General features: G+C 33.3%; 2 long non-coding RNA genes and 1 pseudogene across 6 annotated transcripts; all 3 read right to left on the reverse strand.

The window, feature by feature from the left end:
• Window positions 1-729: 729 nt before the first annotated feature.
• On the reverse strand, window positions 730-4,368 carry LOC107013291 (annotated as a pseudogene).
• Window positions 4,369-13,299: 8,931 nt separating this feature from the next.
• Window positions 13,300-14,619, reverse strand: LOC114076425. Its single transcript, XR_003577349.1, has 3 exons — window positions 14,439-14,619; window positions 13,564-13,841; window positions 13,300-13,452 (listed from the first exon to the last, which is right to left on the reverse strand). It is a non-coding gene; the product is annotated as an uncharacterized LOC114076425 (long non-coding RNA).
• Window positions 14,620-17,712: 3,093 nt separating this feature from the next.
• LOC107013292 lies at window positions 17,713-21,853 on the reverse strand. Of its 5 annotated transcripts, XR_003577345.1 has the most exons (11): window positions 21,740-21,842; window positions 21,588-21,625; window positions 21,065-21,218; window positions 20,902-20,977; window positions 20,521-20,609; window positions 20,284-20,413; window positions 19,917-20,046; window positions 19,678-19,836; window positions 19,458-19,580; window positions 19,067-19,372; window positions 17,713-18,201 (listed from the first exon to the last, which is right to left on the reverse strand). It is a non-coding gene; the product is annotated as an uncharacterized LOC107013292 (long non-coding RNA). The 5 variants fall into 5 exon arrangements; XR_003577348.1 differs by having other exon boundaries at window positions 19,067-19,580; window positions 20,284-20,410; window positions 20,694-20,977; window positions 21,740-21,853; XR_003577346.1 differs by having other exon boundaries at window positions 19,067-19,580; window positions 20,694-20,977; window positions 21,740-21,853.
• Between the last annotated feature and the right edge of the window lie 1,523 nt (window positions 21,854-23,376).

Raw genomic sequence — 23,376 nt, forward strand, 5'->3', positions numbered from 1 at the left:
TAGACTACAGAAAAACTATCACTTACCTCTTGTTGATGTGAATCATTAGGCAATTTTCATGTACTTTTTTTGTTTTAAATATTAATATTTATTTGATCTTAATTAGAATGATATTTTGTATCATAGTTTTATCTTTATAATTTTAGATGTTTTTTTTTGTTACGGGAGAAGGTATCATCAAGAACTTTACTCCTTAATTATTTCTTTTTACTACATATATGTTATAATTAAAGTCTTAAGAAGGGTATGAATGTTGTATTTGTTCTTATCTGTTTAATTTTTTTGTATTCTTTACCGATTTATACTTCTTTAATTTAATCTACTATGAAATTATGGATGTTATGTATATTTTTATTAGTGCTGAAATTACTAATTTATGACTTTTATATTCATTTTTAAATGTACTTTTATAATATTTTTTTCTTTTATCCTTTCCTTACTGATATAGTTTCTTTAAGTAGATACATATTTGTGTACTTAGTATATGGAGCGTAATGAGAGATTATTAAGGATAAATCATATAGATATATTCATATTATTAGATGCTATAGTAATATTATTATTTTTCCATATTTCTTGCTTGGTGGTCAATGTAATATTCGATTATTATGAATTTTATTTAACGTAAAATATAAATTGGTAAAACTAATATTTTTAAATTCAATATTTTCTATATAATAATTGTATGGAACAAACGTGCAACGCACGTTCTGAAAACTGGTATATAAATAAATAAATAAATAAATATATATATATATATATATACATATACAAGATGGCTTAGGCCCGTGCCAACAATGATCAGTTTGTACATATTATTGATTGAATTGTTGCACGCACATTGATATGAAAATATATAGGTTTGCCTTAGCTGAAGGTTAAGAGGTCCATGAGAATAGGAAGCCTGCAGAATTACTACAATTGGGCAAGTTGTTTGTATTGTTTCAACTTTTTTAGGAGTAATGGAATATGTGTAGAAGCTTCTTCCTGTTTCTTGGTGAGCTTTTACTAGCAATGTAAGTACTAAAAGTACCATGAGAATGGAGAATGACAACATAGATGACGATAGTATTCGTTCTGAACGTCTAAATGGCCTGCACTGGTACTGTAAAATGTTGGTGAATGCTTGGTTTACTTAGGAGCGCTCACTTAGGCTGAGTAAATCAGGGAATATTTCTATCAGGCCTGTCGAATGAATCTTCCTTCACCTGCATCTGACAATTGACTAAAGAATTTCCTTCATAAGATCTGACTCTTGACAGAACCTACAGGAAAACATAAGAAAAAACTAAGTCCAAACTTTCACTGGATATGAGACCTAAAGATCCATATTCATGTTGAGTAAGTTGAAGCTTGTAACTTACATATTTTAGTTCTTCAATTGGAATAGTATCCTTTGGGTAGAGATCAGGTGTGAAGATGTAATTAGGTGCACCGGAGAAGGGGTCACAAATGTTCCTACGCTATTTTCCCTCATATCATTTAATCTTAATCCTTGTACCTCTGTTAGCTTAGAATTTGGCTGAAAATTGAAAACACGAAAAAAATAAAATTGTCCTAGTAATGCTAAGAGAATATATGTATGCTCCAATCCTTGTTTCTTGTATATTATAGATAACAATACCTGAGTAATGAAATTATGAACTGTGTCGCCAATCTGCTCCAATGTTTTGTCAGAAGTTTCTGGTTTTTCATAGGGAAGTATAATTTGCAATACATTGTTTTGAGGATTCTGTTGAAAGTCCTTCAAAGCTGAGCATGTGTCATCTACAAAGCTATATCAATATTTGCTAGAGTTACAGTGTATAAAATGAAAGGGTAAGCTTCAGTATTGAGAGGAAGAGAAGGATTTGTGCTTACGTATGGAAGAAGAAATCAAAGTCGTTTAACATCCAACTCAGAGTTGTCAAAATCCAGCAACAGAAGATTATTCTAGTAATTTATAAGAGCTGTTTAATTAGGCTTTTGAGAATATAAATGTGGATTTTGTGTCAAACATAAGTATCAAAATCTTACTTACATTATAACTCCAAGAGGCCAGTGCCAAGATTGCAAAAGTGAGCCAAAGCAGCATTCCATTAGTCTAACTACGTCATTGATGATATTTATACATACGTCAGAAGGAACTGACTACACAGAAAAATGAAAAAGCAAGACAACAGCTAGCAAAAGTAGAAGTTGTGTAATAGCTTATAACTCACACAAGATTATCACAATACACAAAATCTATAGTTTTACACCTATACATGGAAGTACATTTTAGCTTGCTTTCTAAAAGATAATGATGCATTGTTTGCAGAATCTCACCTAATGTTCTAGCCAAAAGCACTACATTTACAGTGACAACGACAATATTTGCAACATACCTGCAACAAAACATAGTGTATTTTCAAGGAGGATAAAAAATTGATAGTAACCATAAAAACAGACAGAATGGCATAGCGCAGTAACTTACAAAATTTGAATTGCTTCATTTCTTGTTTGTTGGGTATTGTCAATGAACTGTTTAATTGTATGATATCCTCTTCGAAGCCTATGGTTTGTGACGTTCAATGTTTGGTCTGCTTGAAACTTATATGGGCTTAAAAGAGTTACATACTTAGCAAAACCTTTAGTACCCTTCTAATGGATTGACATGTATCACCACCAGCATGAAAAATTGCTTCAGATTCAGCTGAATAAAAGCAACTATTATTGACAATATGAAGCCAGAAATTCAGCCAAAACACAACTGCTATATATTTCTTTTAAGTAAGGTATCTGTCGAAATACATTTACATCAAATTAATTCAGTTGAGAATCTTCTGTTGCAGATATAAGCTCGTTGAGAGTATTCAAAAAAACAAGCACAGTTGTTGTACATACACAGAGGGATTATATCTGATGTGAACAAATGTAAACTAAATTTCAGGCAGTTTTGAGATTTCATATTTATCAACATGCTCTTCTCTAGCTGTTAGCCTTGCATCACCTAAATGGCGACTATTGCATGTATAAAGCAATATACAATGGACATTCTGTATCATAGGTAGGTTGCGTTATATTTTTTGCCAAATCGAAAAAGCTCAATCACAAATCGAGAAAACACGATAAGGACACATTTAGCAGTTTGGCCAGGTCGAATAAAGATTAGACAATGAGATGTGATTAGTATCTGTTTGATTTTATTGAGAAGTCAACAGAATGTAGGAGAGAAAAGGTCAAAGTGCTGAAATTATTTATCAAGGGAAGCAACTATTATCAACAATATGAAGCCAAGAATTTAGCGAAAACACAACAGCTATATATTTCAATTAAATAAGCTATCCATCGAAATACATTTATGTCAAATTAATTCACCTGAGAATCTGGTCTTTCACATATAAGCATGTTGAGAGAATTCAAAAAAGTAAGCCCACTTATTGTACCTACACAAAGGGATCATAATTGATGTCAACAAATTTAAAAAAAATACTTAATTAGTAATATTCTGAAAATCACAGAATGAAAATGGAGGGGTCATCCATTCCTATTGCTATAAGAGGGTTATCTTGAGGATGAAATGCCAAAAAGGTTGTTGCGGGTGAGGCAGGCATCTTTGTTGCCATAATGTGCATTTGCAACTGAAACAATTAGAGATTGATGGAAAACAAAATAAAGCAAAATCTCATAATAAAATGATGCGACAATTAACCTGGAAAATGACATCAGTCATTAAAGATGAAGTATGTAATGCAACCTCTCAATTTCGAGATTTCAATTTATCAACAGGATCTTCTACAGCTCTTTGCCTTGCATCACCTAAATTGCGACTTTCACCATTTTACCAAGACATTAAATAAAAGGGTTGATCAACAATTGGTTAGAATTTCCAAAACATATTAGTATGAGTTGCATTAACAAAATCTCTATTTAATTAGAAAAGTGTCACCAACCATGAATATCATTGGCATTGCTTGATCTATGGAGCTTGCAACAACAGATTTGGCTTATGAAGGATAGATTATTTAGGAATTTAGGTCAATGCTTTTTGAATGATTTCTTCGTTCACTATATTATACATTGAATGGTCATTTGTATCTTCAATTGTAGGCAGAAGTATTAGTATTTTGACATTTTTGGAAGTTTGAGCTTTGGATAAAGCAACATAAAGTTGGTCATGTGAAAAAACTAGTTCGCATAAATAGATTCCTATAAAATCTAATGTTTGACTTGAGTTTTTCTTATTGTCATTGCAAAACATAGTCAAATTGGAAATTGTGTTCTTTTAAAGACAATAGGTAATTTTTCATCTGCTGATGTGTGTTTTTATAGTCACGGCTGGAAATAGTAGCACTTATAACATGTTTGTTAAAATGATGACATATTAATCGTGTTCCATTACATAATCCATCAGAAGGATTTAAGTTTTGCAATAAAATAACCAGACAATCTCTTTTAAATGTCAATTTGTATGGGGGCAAATTAGTCGGATTTTAGGTGTGTAAGAAATCCTCAAATTGACATTGATCACCTGGTTCTAGAGTTTCATCAATTGCAGTATAAATTTTACCGTCATTAGGTAGTTGATGTATAAGCATATCATTAATTTCATTAACAAAGTCATTTTTTGTAGTTAAAATAACTCGGGATGTTATAGACGATGGGTCTGAAAAGAATGTGTTTATATCGATATAAGTTTCTCTTAACAGTTGATTTAGGGAATCTATTTCATTTATATAAGGAATAATAAAATTATGTGGATTTTCAATTTTGTGTTGTCTTTAGTTATTTCTTGTCCATTTCCAACTCGCATTAAATATTCAGAAAAATTAGGATCTTCTTTTGCTCGCATATTTTCGGATAAGCACAACTTTTCAAGTTGACTCCATATATCGGAATATAATAAGCTCTTAGATACAAAATCTTCCCTTTTTCCATTGCGAACAACAGGCAATGTTTGTCTAAAGTCCCCTCCAAAGACTACAACTTTTCCACCAAATAAATTTGGTTCACTACTAAGGTCCTTTAAAAGAGTATCTAAAGCCTGTATCATTTTATGTTTGGCCATTGAGACTTCATCCCAAACAATTAATTTTGAATCTCTAATTAGAGATGCTAGTGAGCTTTGTTTACTAGTGTTTCAAGTAAATTTATAGTCAATATCAATTGGATTTTTAAAGCGTGAATGTGCAGTTCGACTTCCAGGGTAAATTGAAGCTGCAACACCAAAATTTGTTGTTACTTGTAAGACCCCAAAATGAGTTTGAGTGTTAGAGACTAACATGTTTGTATTAAGTTTATAAGGTCCTAAAATGACTTATAATATAGTTTAGAGACAGTGTGTAAAGTTTGAAGTGATTTGAAAGTCGAACGTCAAGGGACGACCAATACGTTCGATAACTAGTCACCTATGTGTCTCATGTGTCCATGCGTGTTTATATACTGTATGATATGAGTTTATGAAGTCTTAAAATGATTTATAATTATGTTCAAATATGGTATGTGGAGTTTCGAGAAGTTTGGAGTTCAAACGATCAAGAACGTCCAAGGCGTTCGAAAGATAGCCCTTAAGACGCTGAATGTGTGTCTTGATGGGGCCTAGCCTGTTTGGACGAGTTGCAGGTGTTTGTTTTGGTTGAAACTTATGTGGAAGGTCAAAAAACTTGTCAAGGTTTGTATTTAAGTTGGAAACGTCCGGGTACGACTTCTAAAGGGCCCCGCAAAAGGCCCCACAAGGAGGACCTAAGGCTGGTCGAGACACTGCCTTGGCAGTGTTAATCGACGGACCAAACGACGGCCAATTGGTCAACCAACGGCCTGTTGGTGAGGTATTGTCGATTGGTACTTAGTTTTGTCAGGTCTCAACCCAAAAATTGGCCAAGTACAAACCGACGGAAGCCAAAGGACGGCCCGTAGATTGACCTACGTCCAGTCGATTGCTCCGTCGATGGTGGCCTGTAAAATGGTGCCTGCATCTGTTTATTTAAGGGGTGAATGGGAAATTCACCCCACATCCTGACCTGATTCTAATAGTATTATTTAGCTATTTTTGGGTGTATATAAGGGATTAAAAACGTGAACAACCCCACTCCCAATACAATTCACCAAATTAGACTTTTACCTCAAAAAGTATTCTCTCTATAACCTCCATTGTTGGTGAAGCTCAAGAACAGCTTGGAGCTTGGATTTCCATTGATGAATCACCAAGTTTTAGATATTTTAATGTAAATAAATGTATGGTGATCCTTCATCTCTAGTTATCCTTCCATCTAGAGAGTTAATCTCAAAGTTTTCAAAGAGAAAAATATGATCAAGTTCTTCTTCTTCATTCTAGCCATGGGTTCTTTCTTTAATTGATTTAAAAAGCGTAATGTAAATATTGATGATTATCTACTGATTTGGACGTGATTTTCAATCCTGTTGCATGATGAATCCATGCTCTTTCACAAACTCGATTTTAGCCTATGTATGGCTTTATGATCTTGATCTTATGCATATCAATTTGAGATTCAATTATGTTAATATGGTTATGTCTACTGTATAGTATGTATACTGATGGTGAATCATTGATAAAATACCCATGTGAATCAATGCATGTAGGTTTGAACATGCCTAGCCAAGTCTTCATTATGATCATTGTAATGTGGGTCCTCAATTGATTAAAAATGGATTTCGATTATGTTGTGGTTCTTGTAGCTACCGTTTTAGGTTAATACCATGGTTGATTTGTGGATATATATCTTGTATGATCAAAGTAAATAAGGCTTAATTTGAATTGATCTAGGTTCTTCTAGTCTATCAAGTAGTAACTTGTGATCTTGACGTTAGGTAGTTGTTATATGAATTGATCATGGTTAATTATCTATAGCTGCTGCCTATAACATTGTGAGAGTATGAATTATATGTAATGGATCCAATATGGGTCAATTCATGATAGTTTGAATAGGATTAACCTATGTAAACTTACCTTCCATGAATTTCTAATATGAAGCATGCTTATACTGAATTCGACCTTATTGGCAAATGTTGTAGTGTCTCATCTAGACTATGATTTCATTAGCTACTGCCTATCATGTACTTTATTTGTAAAATATTATTGATGATTAATACTTTGGGAAAATTAATAAGATGGCCTATTCTCTCTACTCTACATTAAATTGATAGTTTAATGCCTACGACCGTAGCTTGATCTTGAAGAGCTTTAAGCACGATTTCGACATAATAAAGTGTATGATTATCTACTACCTTGGATTGATATTATTGATGAAATATGATCTATAATCCATGCAAGTGAAGTTGGTTAATGATCTATGTCTTCTACATTCTAGCATGTTAATGATATGTTGTACTAGTTGTAGCATGGCCCTGTAGTAGCTTATGTTTAACTTCACGTATGATTATGGTACCTTAATCTACTGCCCTATACTTGATTTATTTATAAAATATTAGTAATGGTCAATAATGACCAAAGGCTAAAGGATTGGTAAGAATTCCTATACTCTTCTACTTCTCTATTTCTCTATAGTAATGTTGACGTAGCCTTGTATGGCATTGTGTGGTATGATCCACTTATGGTGGCGGTGTTTACTTTATTATCAATCTAAATATGTGTTTACCATGGCCATGAAGGCAAATTGATGAATATATGGACATGTGCTTATGATGATACTATGTGAAGCTTATGCCTACTTTCCTATTCTAGTTGTGATTTAGGTTGTATGGCTATTGTATAAGCATGAGTATATCCATGTTAGGTTAAAGTATAGGTGCTGACATTGATGAGTTAATATGGTTAATAATCCTTTACCTATGTACCCCTATGTGAATGCATGAATAGAACAAGTTAGGAGTCTTAAGTGTAATATCAAGTTGGCTTGTCTCCTATGCTATTGTGTGTTGTGTGGCTTATGCTTGAAAGAGTATTATGGTCTAACAGGGTGGCTACATCAATGTGTTGTTGATAGCCATTAGGTGATCATGTTGACCAATGTACACACACACTCACCTTACATGCATGTTACAAGTAGTATAGGTCATGGTGTCTAAATAAAGGTAGTTCTCATATTCACTAGTGTCTACTACTATGCATGTAAAGTATATGTATGTGAAGTATGTTATGTATTCCTTAACTATGTTGACTTGATAGGTGTACTAGTATGGGCAAGGGTATGAGACTTCGACTATGCATTGCAAATGTGTACCTTGATAGGATAGTTCCTAAGGTTTGGTTTCTATGTACATGAAAATGAATGAATGGGCATTGTCATGAATATGTCTTATATGCTATGATGCTAATTATATGATATGATTAAGTATGAATGTGCATAGTGTCTTAATGTGTTAATATGAAAGGATTTCTCATACGGTCACACTTATAGACTTATGCATTGATGTATGAACATGTGTGACTTAAGGTGTTATGTGAAAGGCTTGCTCGCATGTATGTATACACACACACATGAATGATGATCTAGTCAATAGAGGAGCCTTGAAAGGTGTGCTCAAGTGTATCCTAAACTAGATAGTGCTAATACATATACTATGTCCATGTGAAAGGATCTTCTCACATGATTTAGGTTGATGAACTTTCATCTACAACCTATGAGATAAGCATATGGGGAGTGAATCTCCTAAGACAAGCATATGGGGAGTGAATCTCCTAAGCCTACATTTTATAAAGTAATGTTAATGAAAGTTTTTAATAAAGGGAACTTAGCTTAGAACCGAGTGAACTTGAATATGAGTGTGTGTCCCTTCCTAAATGTAGGGAGGTAGGTCACCATAAATATCATGAGGTGGATAACCATAATGCCTCAATAGGAATAAATAGGGTTTTCATAAGTGAATAACTACAACGCCTAATCTTGGCATAAAGAGGGTTTTCACATGTACCTCCAAGTTCCATAACTATGCTTGCCACATAGGATCTAGAAATGTGATATCACATAATATGCTAGCATGTGTTAATGTTCTACCTTGCCTAGGTAAGAACACCTTTCATTGGTGTAAGGCTCTAAAACACCAAATTCCATGTTTAACATCCATGGTCTTAGTGTTAGTTAAGGCTATAGTTTCCCTAAAGTAAAATGGACAATAGAAGTAAGCGAATGGGATCCTAACTAGGAGGACTTAAGGTAAGTTACTTAAGATAGGTGGAAGTAATGAACCCATCTAGGCATTGCACAAGTATCTCCTTAGGAAGTCCTAGGAAGGTGACCTAATATGTATGATTATGTTTATGTCCATACGCATGAATTTGTAGTATTGGTCTACTTGTTATGAAGGTGTGCATGGTATGAATCTATGAGATGTGATCTTATCCTTATATGCACTATGTTGGTCTAAATGACGATATGATAAAGGTCTTGTATTGACATGAATGAAGTTGTCTCCACTTACTTGTTGATGTATGAATTGAATGCTAAGGTTTGTGGTCTGATGAAGGGTCTACTAAGCATGCGTGGGGTTATGGGGCTTCACATGTGAATTGCACTAGTAGACTAAGATTGGGGTCATGAACAAGGTCTAATAAAGTGTATATGCAAAGAAGTAAATATATGTGTGACTTGATGTAGCTTATGGTAATGTGCTATAAAATGCAATAAATTCTATATGTGATCTGATGTGATGTTTGGCCTTTGAATATGTTTATATGAAGTATGTTAGTGATATAAAGGCTATTGTCTATTATGAAGATTTACTCAAAAAGGCATGAAGTATGATTTCAAGAAAATGTCCCTTTTTAAATGCATGTTTTTGCATGGTTGTCATACTTAGTGCATTCTTGTACTAAACCCAATCTTCCCTACTTTTTACACAAAGTGTAGGTTATGGATGCTTAAAGGATATCTATGATTGAGGATCTTGATATGTGATTCCCAAGCTCAAGGAAAGGGTTCCTTATGTTCCAAGGATCCCTACTCATGTCTTAATGTAAGTTTATTAAAAGTTATATAGTTATGTCTTATGTTTTAAGGGTCGTGTCCCTAATGTATTCTAAGGTTGTTGAGTCTAAGATGGCAAAGAAACTTAGGGTCTAAATATGTATTATGACTTATATTTTATATTTATACAAAGTGATGTTTCTAGCATATGATGTGCTATGAAAAGTTTTAAATTTTCTGCTAAATTTAGTATGTGGATGCAATGAATCATAACTATGGGCTTGTGTAAGACCTCCGAGAGGTCAATTACGCCATGTTACTTCTAGGGGGTGCTCCCCGGATGTGACATTGCTAAAGCTATAATGACTTTGGATATTACATTTGCTAATAAAGATCTATATAAAAATGTTTTTCCAGTTCCTCCTGGACCGTCAATGAAATAAGCACCTGATTTATTTGAATATGCCCTATCAAGTATTGTATTAAATGCCCTTTTTTATCAGGATTTTACATAGTTTGTAATAGCAGATCTTCTTCATTTACTATTATATTTCTTTCGAAGTGAACACTTTTTGCTTCTTTAGTTATTGTAGAAGGTATAATATTTTCGAAAACAAAATTTTATTCCTTCATATTGTGTCCCATTAAATGTAACATTTTGTTGATGTGATTTATAACTGACTGTTGAATAGATTTTGTTTCTAAATTAGGAATTTTTTGAAATCTTCAGACATTTGGATCTTCAAATATTTCCCAAAATTCTTTAGGATTAACAGGTTTGCAGCGAATAGATGTCTTAAACTATAAGGCATTTGATAGGCGACAACTTCATACATACACTCTTGTAAACTTTTATCAGAATGTAATAAGCATCTTTTTTTTGCAGTTTCTCTAAATGTGTCGTAACATATTCTGTTAACTGTGCGAATATCTTCATACGATTTAGGTCCTTTTACATTTGTTAAAAGTACTCTAAGATAGTATCTTTCCCCTTCAGTTGGATGACATGTGACAATTCTACCAACAACATTACTGTGTCGTCGTCAATGCGACCACATTTTGTCTGTTATTGTGCAAACAAAATACTTTGGAAAGTCTTTATATAACAAATTGAGTTCTATAGCATATTTATTGATTCTATTCATTTCAAAAAATTCAGTTTACATTGTTCTTCTTATCATTGGATTACTTAGAATTTCATCAACAGTTTGATTACTTTTAAAGGATACATACTGGTGTCCATTTAGATGTAGTTGAAGTTGGTACACATTTGGAGTCATTTCACTGATTAGAAAAACAAATAGATGCCATGCAACTTCTGGGGGAGAGACCCATCTAGCAGCTTGATATTCTTTTATTTCATCTATTTCAACATTAGAGTCACTATTATATATAGAAAATGCAATTTTGTCCTCTCCTTTACAAATATATTTGTAGATGTATTTTACTACCTTAATGTCTGATTATACGTCAATGTTAATATGACAATTGAATTTACGAAGTAAGTAGGGATTATATGGGTCTACCCAAGTATTATCAATATTGTATCTTTTGAATTGTACATCTGTTTCCATTTTTCGTCTTCTATAAATAGGATAAGAATTTTTTCCCTTTGTGGTTCGTTCTGAGAGTTGTTTAGGATATTTGCATTTGCAATGATTTTTTTCATACAACGACATGTTTGATTTAGATAGCCGCAAGGTCCACGAATCATGTGTTTAGTTACAAGAGTTTATAAAGAGTGATCTGTACAATCAGGTAATTCTGCGCAAACAATTTTATCATAAGCTTCTGATGTTAATAATTTGTATTTTTCTGTAAGAATAATAAGAAAATGTGTGTGTGGGAGTCCAAGCTTTTGAAATTCTATTGTATACATTAAAGCTGCAACTTTTCCAAATATATTCTTTTTTAGTATATCTTTTTTGAGTTCTTCTACTTTTGCCCTAAACACTCGACTTACTAAATCAGGTCTATTTTGAACTTCATCAGTTGGCAATAAATGTTCTTGTATTTCTGGACATGAAGGATTGCAAGTCATTGTCAAAAATATATTTGGATTTCCAAAATGTTGTACTAATGCAATAGCATCCATATATCGACGACACATATCTCTTGGACCTCCAATAAAAGTTGTGGGTAGTATTTGTCCTTTTCCAATATTTGAAGCATCTCTTTCACCATGTCTTAGTATATCAATAATTCCTTGGAACACTTCAACTCTAAATAAATTTTGATTAAATGAGAAGAAATCTAATCGTTGTGTCTCAAGTTTTATGTATTGGTCAACTATACATTGTTGGAATAATCTTCCAGAATGTAATGTTTTTTTGTTCTTTTTTTTCTTATTTGAATTTTATAACAATAATTTTCACGACAAGAAACAGTTTGTCTTTTCTTCTTTCCCTCTGATAGAACTTTAGATTCCATGTCAAATAGACCTTCAATTGAAGCCATGTTCATTACACTTGGTAATTGTTCACTTTCACAGTAAATCTGATAGTTAGACATTTTATATGTTTGTTTGACTTTCTTGATACCACAATACCATCTATTTTCACCGTGAGGAAACAACAGTGGATACGGGAATGGATCATAATATCCATAGTAGTAATTTACTGATTGTGATTTTTCATTGTGGGTGTATATTCGAATATGAGGTGTAGAAAACTTGTTCTGTGGTTGTTGTTCTACTCAAATTGCCCCCACTTCAGAGGCGGTTGGAAAAATATATGTTCTTTTGGCCTAAACCAGAATCTGATTTAAGCGTAATATAAAATTCAGATAGTTTTGGAACATCTGTTAGTGATTTTAGAAAGATAGTATATGGATTAGCTTTTAGTATATTCATCAAGTTTATCATAATGGATTCACTAAGATTAAGTGGTAAAGTCATTCGATTAGGTATCTCAACTTCATTATCATATATATATATATAGTTGTAAATTTTTGGGTCTTTCATTAGCAGTAATTAATCATCTATAAAGTGATACATTTGTCAGTGAACTCTAAATGTATATATGCCGCGATTTCTCTATGCTAAAGTTCTGTCATAATTTACCCCAAGAGAAGTGAATGCAAATATATTATTGTATGTTCTACTGTAGGTACGAAATGTTTGGATTGTTCAATATTGCCCAGAAACAGATTGCTTAATTCTGTCAGCATTTGATGAGAAATCAATTTAATTGATCCATTATCACAACAAAAACCGGGTGATTCATATTCAAATCTTTTTGCTGCACAAAATTTACAATCAGGGACCTTTTTTAGCTGCACATAATTTTTTGAGAACAAATTGTTGTTTTGTAAATCGATTTCTAATCCTTTATTACCTGTACATGGTAAATTATAATACTATTAGAGGCAAAACTTAAATGCAATATTAGCTCAGTAGAAAAAGACGTACTGATGTTTGAAGTAACCAATGGGGATGACATCTTGTTTGCTTCATTATATATGTGTGATGTTGATCCTAATATTGCAAAGTGCTATATTTATAAACATCGAACTTATGTTATTAGTTGTAGTTATTCAATTTGCTCTGACTTACCTATTTCAAATGTAGAGAAACAACCAGAAGTGTCGATACTCGCAGAAGCATGTCCTAAAATAGGTCGAAAATAAAGTATTGTAATTGACGATAAATCAATTTTATGCATAAAGGAATGCATATACTAAAATAAGTGAAATTATATGTAAATTTAGCTTTTCCAACCTCTGTCTGTAGCTAGTGAAGGGTGAGAAATTGTAAGCATATTTTCGTTTCCTTCTTCATTGACGACTTGTGATGAGATATCGTGTTGTGTGAATGTTGCAAGAGGCACTGCCTTTTTGATTCAGCTCTTTTAGCTTGTTATTGTGATAGAAATAATTGTTTTCTTTCAAGCGACATTTGTGAATATCTAGTACAATGTAGCATATTTCTGTGTATACGTTGTTGTTGCTTGATATTTTCAGGCTTTTGGAACGCATCGTTATTGCCTGTTGACATTCCTGTTGCAATGAAATTTTCATTTTTTGAAGAAAACAATGCAGTTCCGTGTTTGAGGCAAACTAAAATCTTATAAGAATATAAAATCATAACAATGGTAAACCTTCATAGATATGAAGTCACACGGGTAAGGGGTTCTATTTGGGGGTTAAGAGATGCAATAGATAGTGTCCCAAAAGTTTGGCATTTGCTGATGGAAAATTCAGTGAAAGAAACAATGACGTATCTGAAATGAAGAATCTATTAAATTTGTAGTGTTAATTGAGATGAAAAATCTAATAACCATAATATATTGCAGATAAATTGTTCATTTTCGTTGGCATATTATCGAACAGCTTACACTCATTAATGTTTTAATATGACCTTAAAGCTATAAAACAACAACAAAATGAGACAAGAAAGTTATCGTAGATGAGTACTTCATTACAAGTTCCCAAAGATGTACATGCAAATATTAGACATTCGAATTGAAATTTATCGCGGTGAAGTTCGTACTTCGCCCATCATTACCAAACCAATTGATTGGTCTTATCTGTTTCTTATTTCCATGTTTTTCGACATTAATCGGACAATGGTAGAAGAAGGTAGAAAGAACTCACCTAAAAAGATATGACGATAGATGGATCTGAAAGAGGTTGAGGTTTAAATTTCTGAGTATTGGGAGAAATTTCTTTGACAACTCTCTCTTTCCTCTTTGTTCCGTAGAAGAAGGTAAAAAGAACACAGCTAAAAAGAAGACGACGATAGATGGATCTGGAAGAGGTTAGAGTTAAATTTGAGAATCTTAATTTCAATAGACAATCATTTAACTAAAATATATTAAACAGAAAAGAAAAAGGAATATAAAAGGTCATGATAATAAAACTCTTAGAACTGAAATTAAGTCGAATTAAAACAATCTGATTAAATTTGATTGACTTTAAAAATCTTTTATTGAGGTTAAGGAAAAATTTTTTTAACAAAATTGAAGACACCATCAAGTATTAAGTACTAAGTAAAACTTTAAGGTTATTTTTAATGCACTAACTTGAGCCCTCTATACACTAAAGTCCTTTTAGGTAAATTAATATACTATTTTAGTGTTGACACTAAAATTGCAGGATGAAAAAGGAGAGGAGAACTAAAAGCAAAAGGACACTGAAATTGTAAACAATGTGAGACCGAAAATTAGATATGATATTGGCTATTTGAGGAAACAAATGCATATCAATGGAGGATTAAAGTTTTGAGATGTTTTCTCAGAACTTGATCTTTTTAGCTCTTTTAATTGGCACAGTATATTTGTTAGGTGATTTTGATTAACCCTTTAATTTGTATATAATCCTAAACTAATGGTTAACACAATCGCAAAAGAATTTAGATTGTTAAATGGTTCAAACGCCTTGCAATTTTCATCATTTGTACTACATATAGGGGTATGTGAAGCACATTGTTTGTGTGGTAAAAAAATCAATCAAAGAGATCATTGTGAAGCAAGAGCTTTGACCATAGAGGTGAATATGAATCCAAAAAATGTTGAAGTTTTCTGTGCAAAACATAAATGGGAACTGGAAAAAGTAATAGTGACTGGAATGACCGTGTAGCCATCAAAATCCTGGCTGTCACAGAATATTGTCTTACTATCGAAAGTTATAACTTATGAGCTCTGATCCTCACAGCTTACTTTTCAATATAATCTGAGTGTTGTGATTCACATTTCTCTCCTGGTTCTATTAGTGGTTGTTTGTTTCACGTGATAAATGATTCCAGAACTAATGAAAATGTGATGGCATTTTCATGTCTTCAAACAAGTTGGAGCCTTTTTCCATAATGCATTTGCGTTGCTGCTCTTAAATTATCGCACGTAGGATGTTTGCAGCTAATGGTTTTATAAATATGTTTGCAAGGAGATACATTTTTTTACCTCAACATGGCTAATGTAGACGTATCATTTCAGGCAAAGTTTGTTATTTATAGATTGATGGATGAGAAAGTTGGTTCTCTACATCAGAGCAACAGACTTCGTCAAGAATTGATAAGAAGTTACATTACTTTTTTCGATTGATTCTCGTGTTTTTAGAACTTCAATACTTGTATTATGAGGATTGTTGTGTAGAAACAGAATTTTCAACTGAAGTTGTGTATAAAGACAAATAGTCTGGTGTAACTTTTGCATTTTGAGTGTTTATATATATCTTTTATATTTTCCGTTGCTCGGACTCTCAAAAATAGTTGTCGCCCCTGTGTCAGATCCTCCAAACCTCAATTACTTTTAGAGGATTCGACATGCACCAAACAACATTTTTGAAGAGTCTGCATAACATAGCTTTTAGTTATGTACAATGTCTTACTTCTGCAACAGTGTGTATAGGAAATTATGAGGCGCGATATCAACAAAAGCCGCAGTGGTGGTGTTCGATCGTTCAAGTTTGTCATCATCGTTGGCTTGATTTGTCTAGTTTTGGGCTACTTAATGAACGATTACTATATATTCTATCAAAATTTTTGTTTCTCAACCTCAGAGAAGCATTGAGGAGGAAAAAAAGGCTAGCCACCAAATGATGATTTTACTTAGTTTAGCTTGCACTTTCTTAGTAGGAAAAAAAGTTGTCTAGCTGGTCTTTTGTTTTCCTGAAATCTCCCTGTAAACGTGTCTGATTAGCTCAAAAAGAAGTTGCAACAACTTTAGTTTTGAACTTTCACAATAATTTTGTATCTTCTTTCTTTTTTTTTTCTCTTTGGATAACCGATTGTCACATTAGAGTTCAACTAAGTCTGAATTCATATCGAGAAGTTTCGGTAAAACATTCGTTAACATAGGTGAATAACTTTGTATATATTGGATTAGATAAAGTAGTCCAATTTTTCCGCTTTGGTTGACATAATTTCCACTACGCACCCACATTCTCTTAGCGCTGAAAACTTTACCTCGTGTTTTCCAAGAATTCAAACATGTGAAAATTTAGATAGACAACTAATTAACTCTTATAGTTTCCAAAGAAGATTGACAACCAACACTAAATCATAACTTTTCCAGCTCACGAGTAGACAAAACTTCTCCTTTTATAATCATATACCGAGGGATGAAAAGAGTATTAGGTTCCATGGTGATAAAACCATATGCATTAGACTTAGAAATGTGAAACCCCACCACCAGCAAATCGACCTTTACTCACAACTCTCATAACTCCAGCATCAGTCATCACTATCTCCTTAACTAAGGAAGACATCCTAAAGAATAAATAAACATTAAATTATAGAAAGTATGAAGAGTTCATATGATTAATCTTCTTCTGGTGCACCTTCTTAGATCTACTACATGTAGTCATACACAAGCATTAGACACAGCAAAGTTCATATATTTCAATAGCAAAACAACATATGATCTTGCAGACAGAAAATATAAGAAAAAGTTGTACAAATATTAAAATCTTAAAGAAGTGAGTTAATAAACCACATCTACGTGCAAAAGCATATACATGTATAACTTGAGAATTTACCAGGAAAAGTACACAATGAGAAGTAATACATCAGTATCACGATGAATAAAAGTAACAAATATCTGGTATCGTATCACGTTAACATCGCTTGCCAACAAACACTATAACTTGAGAAAATTGATAATCTAATTCCTTTAGGAAAAGGCTAGAGGAAAGAAATGACGAAAGCCACTACAATCAAATTTTACCAACAACCTTGAACAAATGATTGAGAACAAGACTACTTGAATAAAAGCTTGATATGACACTATTACATATAAAGTTAACAATATTTACAATACACACAAGCGTGTTGTGCAGATACACAAGTTGTTGCAATAGTATTGATAATAGAACCCAAAAAGTTAAAGTAAAGTTGTTGCAGTAGTAGTGGTATAGAACCCAGAAAGTTAAATAGTGTTAGGAGTTTTTAGTTACAAGATGATGGTATCATAGTCCAGAACAACAACATGGCACAATTGAAGTCCACACAAGCTTCTCCAGTCACAGTATTTATGGAACAGCAAGATGTCAAAGTACCGAAAAGTTAAATGGTATAGATATTGGAAAGGAAGTGAGAGAGATACTACATATACTACAGTAATACACAAATTTACAACCAAAGGTGATAGTTTTATGGTGAACTTATGTTAATAATGAACATTTACTTAGATGAAGGTGCAATACAACATACCCAACTGACTGTGGCATATCCATTTGACGCAAAATCTGAATCCCTGAGGCAGCCCAAAAGGTTGAAAAAGTTGAGTACCATCTTTGTCACTTCCTTCTCCGTAACTTTTTATAACAGGACCTTCATAGCAACTGAGGTTGTGCAGATTGAGCATCCCAAATGTTTTTGTTTTTTAGTAGCCCAAAGGTACCAAAATAAGGAGCATACTTCCTGTAATTAAATGCAAATATATCAAATTGATTCATCAAAGCAATCATACACGTAAATGTAAACATACAACTGAATGGAGTTAAACATGTATAATGTCTTGCTATAAAGAGTACACAAGTGAATGCATTTGATATTTTGATCCAACAGAAGTTACCACCAAATGGAAATTCCTGACTGATTTATATACTTCCCCATAAAAACTGAAATATAGACATTACATAGTAAACTTTCATGTACAAGCGGAAAACGTTAAAATACTATTTGGCGGTTGAAGACATTGTGATCATCTATGTTGTCACTCTCCATTCTCATGGTACTTTTACTACTTACATTGATAGTAAAAGTTCACCAAGAAAACAGAAGAAGCTTCTATACATGTTCCATTATTCTAAAAAAAGGGTTAAAACAATACCAAATAACTTGCCCAATTGCAGTAATTCTGCTGGCTTCCTATTCTTATACACTTCTCAGTCTTCAGCTAAGACAAACCTCTATATTTTCATATCAATGTGCGTGCAACAGTTCAATCAATAATATGTACAAACTGATCAAAGGGTTCACATAGAAGAAAATATGTAGCTGAAGCTCTAAAGCATCCATTAGTTATTTGTTATTCTTCACATTTTTTAATAATGTAAATATTTTGTCTTATGCAAAAGAACAAGGGTCTGTTGATCGAGTGTTCTAATATGAAAATGACATTTCATTGTTCTTCGGGTTTGTTCTTAGACCTTTGCTAGGTATAACAATTGGCATGGAAATTTGGTAAGATCATATTAATGCTTGCCAAGTGAACAACAACAACCTATTGGAAAGGGGAAAAAGACCGACTAATTTGCCTTACTTCACCGAAATATTCACTAACCTTTCACAGCTTCTTCATTGGTGTGGGTGGTTCAATTGAGGCACCACTGATGGAAGATTTAGATTCAACAAATGACGCTTTCATCTCTACCTCGCTAACATCAAACAATTTGGCCTTTTTAATGTTCATGTTGTTGTCACTGTCACTAGCGCCTGGCAGAGACACATGTTCTTTTTCCGTGTAGGACAGAACTGTCACACTTGACTGAGTAACATTAAAGTTTATCCAGTATGACTTTTTCACTTGAATGTGAAATAGTTTCTTCGACAACATTTGTTGTGTCTAATTAACACTCAGAAGTTGTTTCTGAAAACGAAAGAAATCATTTGCTGAAGGATATTAATAAACATATATAAACAGAGAGAGCAAGAAATATAAGTAAGAGGTAAACTTGACGCATATTGTGTCAAATATGTTCTCTGCCTTCAGGTTGAGAAGTTTTTCAGCCGGATCACCAGAAATGATGGCAGTTGTTGAACCACTGCCATCAATCAGATAAATTTTGAAGGTACACCTACAAACATAATGAGTTAATACTTGAAATGTAATTAATTTGTATATATGCAATATTTTACCATAATAAATTAATATATATAGCATGAACGTAATACCGAGGCACCAATGTTTGTCTATCTTTGATATTTTGCGCAATCAAACTGCTTCTTCTCTTTTGTGCATTTTTTCTGTTTGCAACCTGAACATTCTAGGACGTAAAACTTTTGAAGATCATATGATATTGACATTTTGGCCTCGATGTGGAAAACTCCAACCTGTAATGAGAAACAAAAAATGTATATCTAACTCTATTCCATCAATAATTTGAGCTAACCCAAATATTTCTGAAACTTACTGAAGCTATTTTTGCAAGTTCTGCAACAGAAACGACTCGCTGGTGATCAGGATTCACGTTAAAAGCAATGGATGATCCTGCAAAGTTACCCAACACATTTCCCAAAAGAACGTCTTTGTTTGTCGTTTCCCTATTATGACAATAGAAAAATGGTTAAAGATTTTCCGACGACAACCTAAAGCTAGAGATGTATAGTAAGAAGTCAATGCCAACTGATAAATTGTAATGCCTGCGGATAAGTAGGATTTATGTGTATTGTGGAGTTGAATCTGCTTTGGAAGGATAACCCTATACATATGAAATGATCGTGTAATGATGTCTGGTATAAAAAGTGAGTTTTCAGTAAAACAGTGTAAGTCACGCATACCTTGACTAGAAATTCCAATGTTCCTTGCAAGGATCACAGGGAATTCTTTACGCTTTCCCATTTGAGCTTCCAATTCAGCTCCTTCTATTTTCCAAAGTCGTCCCATAAAGTATGCAGAAATTGCTGTCTTCTGAGAGCATGAGGAATACATGATCAATTTTTGTCGAATCTATAATAAGATTGTGTCAAAATTGGAAAATATAAATACCAATGTGTATAACAGAAGGGTGTACTTACTGATCATCAGAAACAGTAACCTCACGACACCTATTTTCAGTGTGACCTGCATATTAAAGGGCCACAACGAAGAACAACTCCTACAAGATCTGCTAGGAATAAAAAAAAATATGGGTTCATTACATGTAGGGGCATAAATTTATGCGGCCTTATTGTCAGTTAAAGGAATATACCAATTTCTGCATTAGGAGTAGGAGTCAGTTGAGCAATATTGGCAAACATTGTGGTAACTAATTTGGTCGTTGCTAAAAACGGTTTCTCAAGCTGGTTATTTTGTTGGATATGTTCGATCAGAGTTTTCTTATCAAGCACCCAATAGAATTTATGTATTATCCTTCCGTACAAAGGTAGTGAAACTTTGACTCTGGCAGTAGAGATTACCTATGTATTCAACAGTTTTAGCTTCTTTGCATAATACTCAATCATCACCATATACAACTACCCTGATTTGTTGTTCCTGTAAAGTCAGTGAAACTTGTGAGATACAGTTAAATCATATAATTATGTCTAGAGGATGAGTGATAAAATAAATGAGCAAGAGGACCTGCTCGTCTTCCAAAATCAGATTTTGGAATCGGAATTTCTAGTCCAAACTTAGTCTTCCACGACTCTTGTCAACAACTTGGAGTTTGCAAGTCCAATCGAGAGTGTCAATGGTTATTCCTTCAATATTTAATCTTGGCGCCATATGACTTTATCTTCACAATGAGAACCACAACATTAGAGTTCTTTCAAATTTGTAACTGTTGATAATGGCAAGACACAATGCAATAGAAATTTACAAATCAAAAAGTTAATACTAACATGAAATAGAAATTTACAAATCAAAAGGTAAAGCAAGAGACTTAAAAATATATTTAGCACTTCAATTCTTCAAAGAGATTGGAGCAAAACTAAGAAACAGGAGATTTCAGAGAAGTAAAATCCAGAAATTGCAAAAAAAGAAGACAAAGTAAAAGAAACCAGAGAGAATATGATTCATGAATGTATAATGAACAATGAACAAACAATTACATAAAAAGAAAACAAATGGATGAACATAACAAAGGGAAAAAAGAAAAACTTACCAATTTGACGCTTGTGCATGAGAATCAGGTAGTAAAATCTAGAAGTTCCAGAAAAACAAAACAAAATAAATCAAATCAGACAAAAGAGATGAAACAATTGCATAAAAAGAAAACAAATAGATCAAAACAACAAAGGGAAATAAAAAACCTACCAATTTGAAGCTTGAAGAATGTGAGAAGAAGAGGATGATTGACTTTGTATTCGTTTGATAATAAAGGTAATAAGACGGTAGAAATGCAAATTAATACAGAACCACATGTTGAATGACCAATTATAGAGGGCCAGAAAGAGTCATGATACTTGTAAAAAGGTACAAATTGTAAGACCCCAAAAATGACTTAGGTGAGGTGAAGCTAGAGTCTAACATGTTGGTCTTGATGATCTAATATTCTAAATAGGTCTATTATATGGTATTGAGGCAGTGTCTAAGAGTTTAGGTGCATTGAAAGTCAAACGTCAAGGGACGACCAAGACGTTCGACGAATAAGTGACCTATGTGCCTCATATGTGGTTTTATGTGTTTATGTGTGATTCATGAGGTTATAAGTTCTTTAAATGATTTATCATATTGTATGTAGGCAGTGTGTCAAGTTTCATGAAGTTAGGAGGTCAAACGTCCATGACGTTTGAAAGGTTTGCCTTCAAACGACCTTGTGCATCTATGCATGTTTCGTCGAGTTTTACGTGTTCGTTTTGGATGAAACTCCTGTGGTAGGACCTAAGCTCGTATAAAAACATATTTGGGGTAGAATCGTCTAGGTACGACTTCATGTAGGATCCACAAGGGGCCCTAAAGCAGGAACCCAACATTGGAGTTCAACACAGCCAAGCAGTGGCAATCGACGACCCAAACGACAGCCAATCGACCAGGCAACGGCCCGTCAATGGATCCACTTGTCCTGAAGGTTGGGGAGTTGCAGGTGCAACCCACGAGACCCCCGTCGATGGGACGTGGGTGAGACTACGGACTGCCGATGCATCCGTCGATGGGCTGTCTGTTTCCTGTCAGCTCTCTGTTAAGTTGAGGGGTGAAGTTGTAAATTCACCCCCAAACCCCCTATAAGTCTTTGGACGGTTGTTTTGAGTGTTTATGGGTATTTTAAGAGTATATAAGTCATTAAACTCTCATTATAACCCTAACACCTAAATCAAAACATATTACCTCCAAAAGTTCTTCCAAAAACCTCCATGTGAGTTCAATGTGAAAATGGAGCTTGAAGATGGTTCCTCAATGGAGTTTCTTATTAAATTATCATTGGTTTCTTCAAATAAGGTATGTTAGTTCTTCATCTAAGTCTTTCTATCACCTTAGATCCAATTTCAAAGATGATTTTCAAAGTTTTCAAAAAGATGAAAAGTCCAATTTCTACTCTAAGTCTTGGGTTCTTGAATAAATGGTTTTCAAACGTTAAGATATGATGTAATTGATGTTTAATTTATGTTTTCCAATGAAATTCTCCATGAACCCTTGACATTCACAAATCTCTCAATTTGACAAAAACATGGGTTAAGTGATCATGCTTTGAGATTGATGAGTTCATGTGTAGATTGTTATGGGCTTTTGATTCATGTATAGATTATGGTTAATTGGTTTATAGGATGTTCCAATTTGATCAATTGAGTATTGAATATTCATATATCTTTTGACTATTAAGCCTATTGAATTGATATTGACTTAATGCTTATGATTATAATGTAGTTTTCTATGGGCTAATGAATAAAGTAAGGATTGTATATGTCTAACTGATCTTATATTGATAAATCTATATTGAATTGACTTAGATTCAT

This window comes from Solanum pennellii, chromosome 3 (assembly GCF_001406875.1).
Source record: "Solanum pennellii chromosome 3, SPENNV200".
Classification (NCBI taxonomy): Eukaryota; Viridiplantae; Streptophyta; class Magnoliopsida; order Solanales; family Solanaceae; genus Solanum; species Solanum pennellii.